Source organism: Vicugna pacos, chromosome 20 (genome assembly GCF_048564905.1).
Source record: "Vicugna pacos chromosome 20, VicPac4, whole genome shotgun sequence".
NCBI lineage: Eukaryota > Metazoa > Chordata > Mammalia > Artiodactyla > Camelidae > Vicugna > Vicugna pacos.
The window spans coordinates 22,978,082-22,989,134 of record NC_133006.1 but is presented as its reverse complement, the minus strand read 5'-3'; positions in this window follow the sequence as shown (position 1 = coordinate 22,989,134).

Below are 11,053 nucleotides of genomic sequence, written 5' to 3'. Positions count from 1 at the left end.
ATGAAGATGCAGGAAAAAAAAATGCATTCTTCTGAGGAGTTTATTAGAATCATTACTGTCACATTCATCAAGCCATTGCTCCTTTCTGAAATTGTTTTTCATGGATAAAATTAAGTTGAATCACATGATTTTAAGCACTTAAGCAAGGTAAGCAGGTAAATTATTCCTAACATGATAGCTGCAATATAAAGAGCCAACAGGGAAATGCAGAAGATACCTAAAATAAGGAGCTAAGGGGAAAGAATGAAGTGAGGCAAGGGATCACCATAGTCTGACACAATCTTGTAAGCATTTAACTATTAGAACACATTTACCAATTTCCTTTTGCAAGTTTCCTGAAAAACAAAAGTGAAAAGCCCATTTTAATGTTACAGAGAAAGAAAAATTAAAGTTGCTTGGAAAGATTACACACAATGACATATATTAGCTTATTAAGGTTTTAAAAAACCCTCCATTCTCTCTTTTATAACACATTTCAAAAAAAAAAAGAAAATAAGAAAACATATTACATGTTAATATAGATAATAGATAATATAGACAATTTTACAGTTAAAATTCAAGAGGGAACTTATCAAATCCCCCCATGAAGTATTCTTTTTAAACTAATTTAGAGTGCTGATGTTTGTGATTATCATCACCTGCAGTGTTGTCATGCTATACATCATCTGTGCGATAGAAGCTACAATTTATTCAGCATTTCCAATGACTTAAATATATGCTAAGGGCTTTAAGTAATTAATCAATATTCGCAAAGTAACTGTGATGTAATGCTGTTCGGTTCACAAAAGATCTGAGAATCAAAGGGGTTAAGTTTCTGTTGGTAAATGGACAGACCAATGATTTGAACCCAGGTCTGTTAACCTGCAAAATGAAGACTTCTTATCACTATGCCTAAATCTCCACCCCTAGTCCAGCCAGTTGAGGCTTCAGTCACAAGGTGGAGAACAGTGGCGTTCTCTACAAGGAACAACCTACCGTATTTTTTAAAAAGTATCTTGCATAGAAGAGTTTTAAAGTTTTTCTTAGAATCAGATTGTGGGCGTAGTAAGTACCATGAGAGTTCTTTCAAATATGTTCTCATATTAGAATTTCACTCATCTCAGAGCCATGAGAAGGAGTTACTGTTAGCATCATGGAGACAACCAAAAAATAATACAGTAGAGAAAGAAGGGTGAGTGGGAAAAGTGAGTTAACCAATGGGAGAATTAAGAGGGAAACAAGTAACAGAAGTTGTAAGATAGTAAGAATGAATAAAAATCACAAAAGTGAAAATTATACAGAGGAAGTAGGAGAAATGGAAAAGGGAGGAAGCAAGAAAAATCACTATAGAAAGATCACATCTTATAAATTGTCGTTAAAGTTTACCATTTTCTTTCTTAAGTTGATCTGAAAAAATAAAAAGAGTAATATAAGAACTCTTAAGAAACAGCCAATAGGAAGATCATATTTTGTAAAGAGTTATTAAAGTTTACCATTTTCTTTCCTAAGTTGATCTGAAAAAATAAAAAGAGTAATATAAGAACTCTTATGAAACAGCCAATAGGAAGATCGTATTTTGTAAAGAGTCATTAAAGTTTACCATTTTCTTTCCTAAGTTGATCTGAAAAAATAAAAAGAGTAATATAAGAATTCTTATGAAACAGCCAATAGGAAGATCATATTTTGTAAAGAGTCATTAAAGTTTACCGTTTTCTTTCCTAAGTTGATCTGAAAAGTAAAAAGAGTAATATAAAAATCACTATGAAACAGAAACAAAAGAAACACAAAAATCTACCCTAAATCTCTCTACCTATTCCAAATATAATAGATTAGCCATTTCAAAGGGGAAAACTATATTTATTTTCTAAGTATTTCACTGTGAAATATACAAGAGTCAAAGTTGCTTTATGCCAAAAGGTAAAGTAGATTAAAAAATTTTAATTTATCATTATTAAACTTAAAAATCCCACAGTGATTTTAGACATAATAACATCGTTGTTATCATCATCACCATCGTCACTGCCGTGACCACAATTACTATTGACATTCCTTGATTGCTTTCGCTGTACGAGACTCTGTGAAACATGTTTTAGAAGTACCATTACATTTTGTCATGAGAAGTGCTCTGGATAAGTTATTACACTTATGCAGAAGGGTAAACTGAGGTTAGAGCAAGGACACGCTACTTGCTGAGTTCCCCACAGTTACTTATTTCAGAGTCAGAACTTCATCCAAAGTCTGTCTGATATGAAAATTAATGATTTTATCTAATGAAATAATCTGTTCTGTTTTCTGTATTATCTCTGGGCACTTCAGCATCATTTTAAAGAATAGCTTTTCATCTTCTGTGTTAAACAGCATATCAAATGATCGATGAGGCTTAGTAATGAATTAATATTTAAAAGCAAACTGGACATCCTCTGTCCCTGGAAACAGCGTGATGAAAAGGTGAGATCCTAAATGGTAAGAGGCAGAGCTAGCCATTATTTTGGAGATCATCTAAGTAACAGATAGTGAAGAGTTGTTTTTTTTTTCTTTAGAGCAATTCAATTTTTATAAAGGTGAAGTGTTAGTTGTCTTTTGTTTGTGTGATGTGCAAGTTCCTAGATTATTAAGAGTATATGGCAGTAAAATTCATATAACTTGCTTTCATTTACACACTATTTTCAACTCCACAACGCACTCTCATTCTTCATTGCCTTTGACATGGATATATCTGGAGCTTATAAAGGTCTATATGGGTTAGAAGTAGACTTCCTCTTCTGTTTCATGATCCTAGTTGCTGTGCTATGTACTAAAGTCCCTATTCTGTTTTATACAAAATTTAAAACTATTTTTTCTGCATATGGCCTCTCTCTCATTGTCTTTGTTATTGTTTGTTTTGACCTTTATTAAAATATAATTCTCCCATTACCAGGTCTCCTAGGTAGAGAAGTTTTAAGCATATAGTTGTTTGTTATTTTTAACCAACCTACTCCAATGATTCATCAATATTATAGTTTATTTTCTTTCAATTTAACTTGATATGTGATAAAAGGAAAAAACAGGTCACACATTTACCTGTCTATTTTATTATTAGGAAAAGATATTTTCAGTGAAAGGAAAAAGCATTAGGGTAAAGCAGCACCCTGAGATACTATGTAGTACTGTGTAACACTGTGTAATGCACAGCAAGACTGTGTAAAGAGTTTGGCAGACCCTGAAAAAGTTAAACATAGTATATCATACTTTTGATTCTTATTTCAACCACATTATTTGAAAATCTAATTAGTGATTTAACATCTTGGCTCCTTTATTCTACTAGGACACTTATATTGCTACAAATATTAATTCATGTATGTAAGCCTCTCTTATTCGTTTTTATGTTCTATTGCATTCATAATATGTGCTCAAAATGAGTCAGACCTAAAAGCAAAAGCTTAAAACTGTAAAACTCTTAAAAAAAAACATAATGGTACATTTTTATGTCCTTGCATTTGAAATGGATTCTTAGAAATGACACCAATGCACAAGCAACAAAGAAAAAAAACAACAAATAATTTAAACTTAATAAAAATCGAAAACTTCTGTGCATCAAAAGATCAGAAAGTGAAGAGACAAGATACAGAATGAGAGAAAATATTTGCAAATTATGAATTTAAGGGCTTAGTATCAAGAATACATATAGAAAAAAAAGAACTCTGATTGCTCAATAACAAAAAGAACCCAGTTTCAAAATGAGCAAAGGACTTGAACAGACATTTCTCCAAGGAAGATGTACAAATGGTCAACTAGCATACGAAAAAATGCCCAACTTCTTTTGTCATTAGGGAGATAAAAATCAAAACCACAATGAGATACCACTTTACAGGCCATAGTATGGCTATAATTTTAAAAAATGAAAAATAACAAGTGTTGTTGAGATTGCAGAGAAACTGGAATTCTAATACATTGCTAGTTGTAATGTAAAATGGTGCCATCTCTATGCGAAACAGTTTTGCAGATGCTCAAAAAGTTAAACAAAGTGTATCGTGTGATGCAGCAATTGCTAGGTATAAAGCCCCCAAGTTGAAAACAGGCATTAAAACAAATACATATACAGAAATATGCAAAGGAACACCATTCACAATGATCAAAATGTATGCAAAGCCCAAATGCTCACCAACAGTTATGGATAAACAAAATGTGGTATACTCATACAATGAAGTGTGACTCATCATTACTCAGGAACGAAGTAGTGATACATGCTACAACATGAGTGAACCTCAAAAACTTTATGCAAGTGAAAGAAGGAGGCAGACATAAAGGTGGCATATTGTATAATCCCGTGCATATGAGATCCTACCAGAATAGGTAAATTCACAGAGGCAGACAGCAGACTGATATAGTAAGGGAAAGTTCTATTCTACCTAATGTGAAGATATTGGAATCCTTTCCTTGTTATTGTCTAAAACTGGCTTTGCTGCAATGATATCTTTGTAAGTGGATCAAAATTTGAAACTCACCATTTCCTTTTGTTTTCTCTGCAAAACAAATAAGATAAATATTGATTAAAATATTTAAAGTAATTCACAGATAAAATTACAGAGCATCAAGTGTTAATCCTTTTACAGGCAAAACTCTATTCTACATAATGCCAAGTTACTAAGAACATTGCTTTTATATAAGCCAGGTCTGATTTTTCTTCAATTACTTATTTTCTATTTGGGTGGAGATAAACTCTCCTTTTACTTCCTTTCTCTGAATAATCAGACTAGACAGATTCATTTGTTTCCAATAAACTGATATAACTCACAAATGAATTGAGGTTCAAATTGATTAGGTTAATTAAATTAATTAGATTAATTAAATCCTTTGTATATGGATGAAGATAAAACACCTTTCTCTTTCTTCATGTTTTCTAAAAAAAAAAAAAGGGAAGAAATTTTTTACTTTCAGAATTGATAAACTCTTCATCTTATCTCTACCCACGATGGTCCTCCCTTTCTCTCTCTTACTCCCTCTCGTGCCATTTCCCTTAACCTTGCAGAACTTCCTTTAGAATTTCTCATCAAACATTCTGATAACAAACTCCATGACATTGCTTTCTTCCATTCATGATTGTCTTCATTTTGTTCTTTATTGAAGTCTTTTTCACTGAATATCTAGAATTCTGGGTTGACAGTCTTCTCATTCAGCATTTTAATGGTGTTGCTTCACTGTATTCTTGATCCTGTGATTTCTGAATGTGAAACCACCTAATCTTGAATAATTTCTCCTCTGTTGTTTTCCTTTAGATACTTTCAGGAATTACTTATTTATCTTTGGTTTCCAAGAAATATGACTGTGATATATCTAGGCATGTAGTTATTCTTGGAGTTTATTCTGCTTGTATATTGCCGAGCACTTTGCAACCTTTAATTTCAATCCTCACCAAGTTTGAGAAATTTTTGACATTCTTCTTCAAATATATTTTATACCTCAATCTTGCTCTTTCCTCTGGGAATCTCGTGATTTTTGTGTTAGAACTTTTGATATCATCTTAGTTTCTCCACAGCTCTGTTCATTGTTTAAATTTATTTTCTTTTCTATTCTTTAGATTTTAAAAACTCTATAGATTTGTCCTCCAGTTTCTAGTCTTTTTTACTTTGTCATCTACCATCTGTTATATTTAAATTTCAGATATTATATTTTTCAGTTCTAAAATTTTGATTTGGCTATTTTTTCTAGTTTCTGTTACCCTAAGAAATTTCAACTGTTTATTTATTCATTCATTCATCTGTTAAATTTAAGGAAGTGTTTTCAGAAACTTTGCAATTTGTGGGAATGATACACTTGATGAATTGCAGTTTGTCAAAATTTTCCTAATCCATGTTGTCTAGAACTAAATAAATGAGTTCCTATCAAAAGTGAAAAGTAAACAATAGAGTGAGACTGTCACATCTCTTGCCTCCAATTCTGCTTTTATAATATGAAGGTCAGATCCTGCTCATCTTTGTTACCATCACTATTCAAGAACCATGTCAAAATGTGTGAGTGGTAGACAGTTCCCTTAAGATATCATGATTTCATTATTTAAATATTTAGTAACTTACCATTTTCATGGTATTCCTTCCAGAATACATAAGTAATAAAGAACACCCCTAAGAGGTAGAGAAGGCAATGTCCAAGGAAGGTGTCTACATCATCTGTTTTGAGGTGAGATCCTGAAAAATGCATGCCAGGGAGTTTTCTTATTAACGTCCATATCAATCCTATTGCTGTTTCTACAACAGAAGTTTTATTCCATACTTTGAGTAACCTGCAGGTCTATGACTAGGTTTCAGTCTTCATAAATAGACTTGAGGGATCTCATTACTTCTAAGTATCACAGGGGTGGATTGTAGCAGCCACTCAGAAGACAATGTGGGGCTGAATATCTCAGGACAGGCCAAGAGTTAGGGAGATGCTTCTCCTGTGTGTTGTGAAGGATTGTTGGGTGTGGACACCTCACAACAGTAAATGAGGGAATTGCTTCCAAATTCCAGAGATGCCCTCACCACTTTGCTATGTCCTATGAAACTAAACATGTTGTAAGGCAGGTTGGCTGACCATGGCCCACAGGCCAAATCAAGTCTGACATATATTTTTGGAAGGCTTGTGATTTTGAATGGATTTCACATTTTTGGATCATTGAAAAAATGAAAAGAATAGTATTTGTGACACAAAAATAAATTCAAACTTTGCTGTCCTTTGAATTCAGCTATGATTATTCATGTACATGTGGTCTATGGCTGTTTTTTCACTACAATAACAGAGATGAGTAGTTGCATCAAGATTGTAGCACAGTGGCACAGTTGTAATTCAATATCATTGTGAGTGGCTGGACTATCACAGCATGGCAACACTTCATTTTATATCTTTGTTTTATTACCAGGGAATGCCAATCATGTCAAAACAAGTAAAGGGGGAAAAAAAGTAGACTTTGAATAAAATATTTTAAGGTATATTGGAGTGTGGATTATTTTATTATTGAATTATATTTATTTATTATGCAGTGATACTGTAGCTGTGCTAAAAAACAACAATAGATGTTGGCATTATCATCACAATACTTTCAGATTACAGTAAGGCAACTATAAGAAAAATTACAGAATTTAAAATTAATTCCCAAAGGAAACCTGCTCTTTGTGGTCAAAAGGCCAAGAAAGGGGAGTCTCACAAAACAAAAACTTTTAGACAATAACCCCCCTACTGCAACCCAGCACCACAGAGGAAACTGGGTCCCCACTCCCACTATTCAGCAAAGACTGAGGAGCCTACACATTCACCTTCACTTAACTAACAATGTACCCTTTCCCCTTCTGGTTGGTGTCAATGAAGGCAAAGTGGAGAGCTGGAACTTTCACTCCTGCTCAGTAAAAGAATAAAATTAGAATATTTTCTCACACCATATACAAAAATAAACTTAAACTGGGTTAAAGACCTAAAAATAAGACCAGAAACCATGAAACTGCTAGAAGAAAACATAGGCAGAACCCTCTTTGATATAAATCATAGCAATATTTTTTCTGGATCTGTCTCCCAAAGCAAAGGAAATAAAAGCAAAAATAAACAAATGGGACCTAATTAGACTTAAAAGCTTTTGCACAGCAAAGTAAATCATTGACAAAATGAAAAGACAACCTACTGAATGGGAGAAAATATTTACTAATGATATGACTGATAAGGTGTTAATATCCAAAATACATAAACAGCTCAACATCAAAAAACAAACACAACTCAACATCAAAAAAAAACCAACCTGATTAAAAATGCGCAGAGGACTTAAGTAGGCATTGTTTTCAAAGAAGACATACAGATGGCCAACAGGCACGTGAAAAGATGCTAACATCACTAATCATGAGGAAAATGCAAATCAAAACCACAAAACCTCACACCTGTTAGAATGGCTATCATCAAAAAGACAACAAATAATAAATTTTGACGATGATGTGGAGAAAAGGGAAATACAATACACTGCTGGTGAAAATGTAAATTGGTACAGCTACTATGGAAAGCATTATGGAGGGTCCTCAAAAACAGAAATAGAATCACCATATGATCCAGCAATTTTACTCCTGGGTATGTATCCAAATAAAATGAAAACACTAATGTTATACGCCTTCCCCAGTATTCACAGCATCATTATTTACAATAACCAAGATATGGAAGCAACCTAAGTGTCCATCAACAAATGAATGAATAAAGAAGGTGCATATTTATAAACATATAGAGATGTATGTATATAAGTATATATACACATACATACATGTGTATGGAATATTTTCAGCCATAAAAAAGAATGAAATTTTTCCATTTGCAACAACATGGTATTCTGCTTAGTGAAATAAGTTACAGAAATAAAAATACTGTATATTTTCCCTTTTATGTAGAATCTAAAAAACAAAACAGATATAACAAAAGAGAAACAGACACAGATGCAGAGAATAAACTAGCGGTTATAAGTGGGAAGAAAGTTGGGGGAAGAGGGCAGATAGGGGAAGGGGATTAAGAGGTACAAACTACCAGGTATAAAATAGATAAGATACAAGAATGTAATGCACAGCTCAGGGAATATAGCCAATATTATATAATAATTTAAATGGAGTAAAATCTATAAAAATGTCAAATCAATATGTTGTATATTTGAAACTACTATATTATAAATCAATTAAAAATATATACCTCAGTTAAACCTCAATTAAAGACATATAGTAAAAAATTAAAAATATACCTCAGTTAAAAATATATAGTAAAAAATAATACACTTAAATATTTCAATTGTGTGTGTTTCACTTAATTACTTAAAACATCTAACTGAAAACTAATAGAGCTTAAGAGATGAGTTACCTCAAGATTTAAATTTGACTAAGAATGCAACAGAATTTTGTATTAAGAGTAATAGAAGGACTCACCTGTCTTTTCCATTTGATTTCCTAGAAATCAAAATGAGTACATATCATTACTTTAAAATAATATGTAAGATGAAATCTGAATTTTATTTGATGAGGTACATGCATCACTATATGCAGAGACAGAATCACATCCAAGAGAATCAAATTTTAATGCAAAAAGCAGGAATCTGAGAAGTGAACAACAAACAGGAAACATCTTTTTTCATCTTTGAGTCTGATCTTAACTTTGAAAGCCTACATGAAAAAAACTCATTCATTCATTTTTTTAATACAATTTTTACAGGGGGGAGGGGAAAAATAGGGGGAGGGAGTAGGAGGTACAAATTACTGGGTGTAAGACAGGCTACAAGGATGTATTATACAGTGTGGGGAATACAGCCAATAGTTTATAATAACTAACTGTAAATGGAGCATAATCTTTAAAAATTTTATGAAAAAATCATTCATTCCAAATGTAAATTTTACATATTAAAATTTTTTTCAGAAAGTGCATTTGAAGGTAATAATATGGTCTTACATGTCATTCAGATTATTTATTTGGTGTTTTCTTAAATAATTATTTAAATAATTGAGATAAATTCCAAAATTTGCAAGAGTTTAAGTAACTGAGATAAACCCATCTTTACTTAATTGAACTGGCTATAATGTGACTCAATTATATTCTCACTTCTTTTTGTTTATATTATCATCTTCTTGCTAGGGACCTGCAGTTCTCTACTTCTCTCTCAAATGCCTGAGAGAATTGGACTTATTTACATAATTACTATTGGTACTGTTCAAGCAGGAAGTTTTGGTCCATTTCTAGGTAAATGGTCATATCTATTGGTACCTTTGTTCTTGCATCCAATCTTCTTCCTCAGAAAGTGACCAGATCACCTGCCTTTGTCTTATCTATCATGTACAATTACACTTTTTCTCCTAGTATTACACTGTAAATTCATTGGCAATGATCAACAGCAATGACTTATTACTAAATCAGCTGCTCATTTTTCAATAAATGTTCTTCAATTTTCTACAGCATGGATAATATGTACCACTTCATTCATTTTGAATATAAATTAATTTTTATTTCTATAACAACATTGTTTCCTACAGCCACTTCTGTCCATATGACTCAATCTCTGTCACTTTTTTATCCTCATATTTTTCCACTACTGAATATTGCTTTGAAATTAATCTTTTATCTATATGACATATATATATATATAATCATAAGTAAGGCAATGAGAAAAATTGTGTTAAATTTTAAAAATTGTATATAATTATCACTGATGGAGAAAACATAACAAATTACACTTTTTCCTGTTATATTTGCATAATTTTAGATTCTAAAAAGATTAGTCAATAATAGCAAAAATATTTCTGCATAATATATGGTCTTGTACATAAGAAAACACAGAGGAAACTTACCTGCACACTTCAACGATTCTACTGAAAAGATAACAGCAACAAAAAGATGCTCATTAAATATTGCAACTCAATTAAATGCTTAAAGTTAACATCAAAGTAGTCCAATGCCATATTCTTGCATGAAATGTTTTTAGAACATAATATAAATCTTTATGTTAGGATAATTTGAATGATACCCCACTGATGGCCAGAAATAACTTTTTTCTAATCTCTGTTCATGAGTTGTCCTTGATTGTTCATTTTTCCAATCAGAGAAGGTTAATTACTTACCCACAGTCTCATTATATATCAATTTTTTTCAGGACTTACTGTGAATTAGAATATTGACCACTATAGGTTGAATCTCTACTCCTAAAATGCAACTACTGCACATTAAAATGTATTCATCATGAATATTAAAAGCACCTTGGAATTCCACAACAACATGTTCCTTAAAAGAAGCCTTTATTTCATTATTACACAGAGTGGCCAGTATGAGAATGTTGGTTTTCAGTCCTATAAGGTAATTTTTCATGACTTTAGAATTCATATATCACACTTATTAATTGCTAATTTCTAGTTATATATTTGAAATAAATGACGTTCTAGTGACGTATAGAAAAGGGTACATGGAAGTCAGGTTGAACAGATCTGAGAAAGTAAAAGATCCAAGTCTTATGCCTTGTACCCTGAGGTCTACTCTATGTTTGTGACTCAAATACTTTTCTTAGAAGCGTTAGACATATAAGCACTCTCTCTCTTTCCTTTTCTCTTTCTCTTTCACACACACA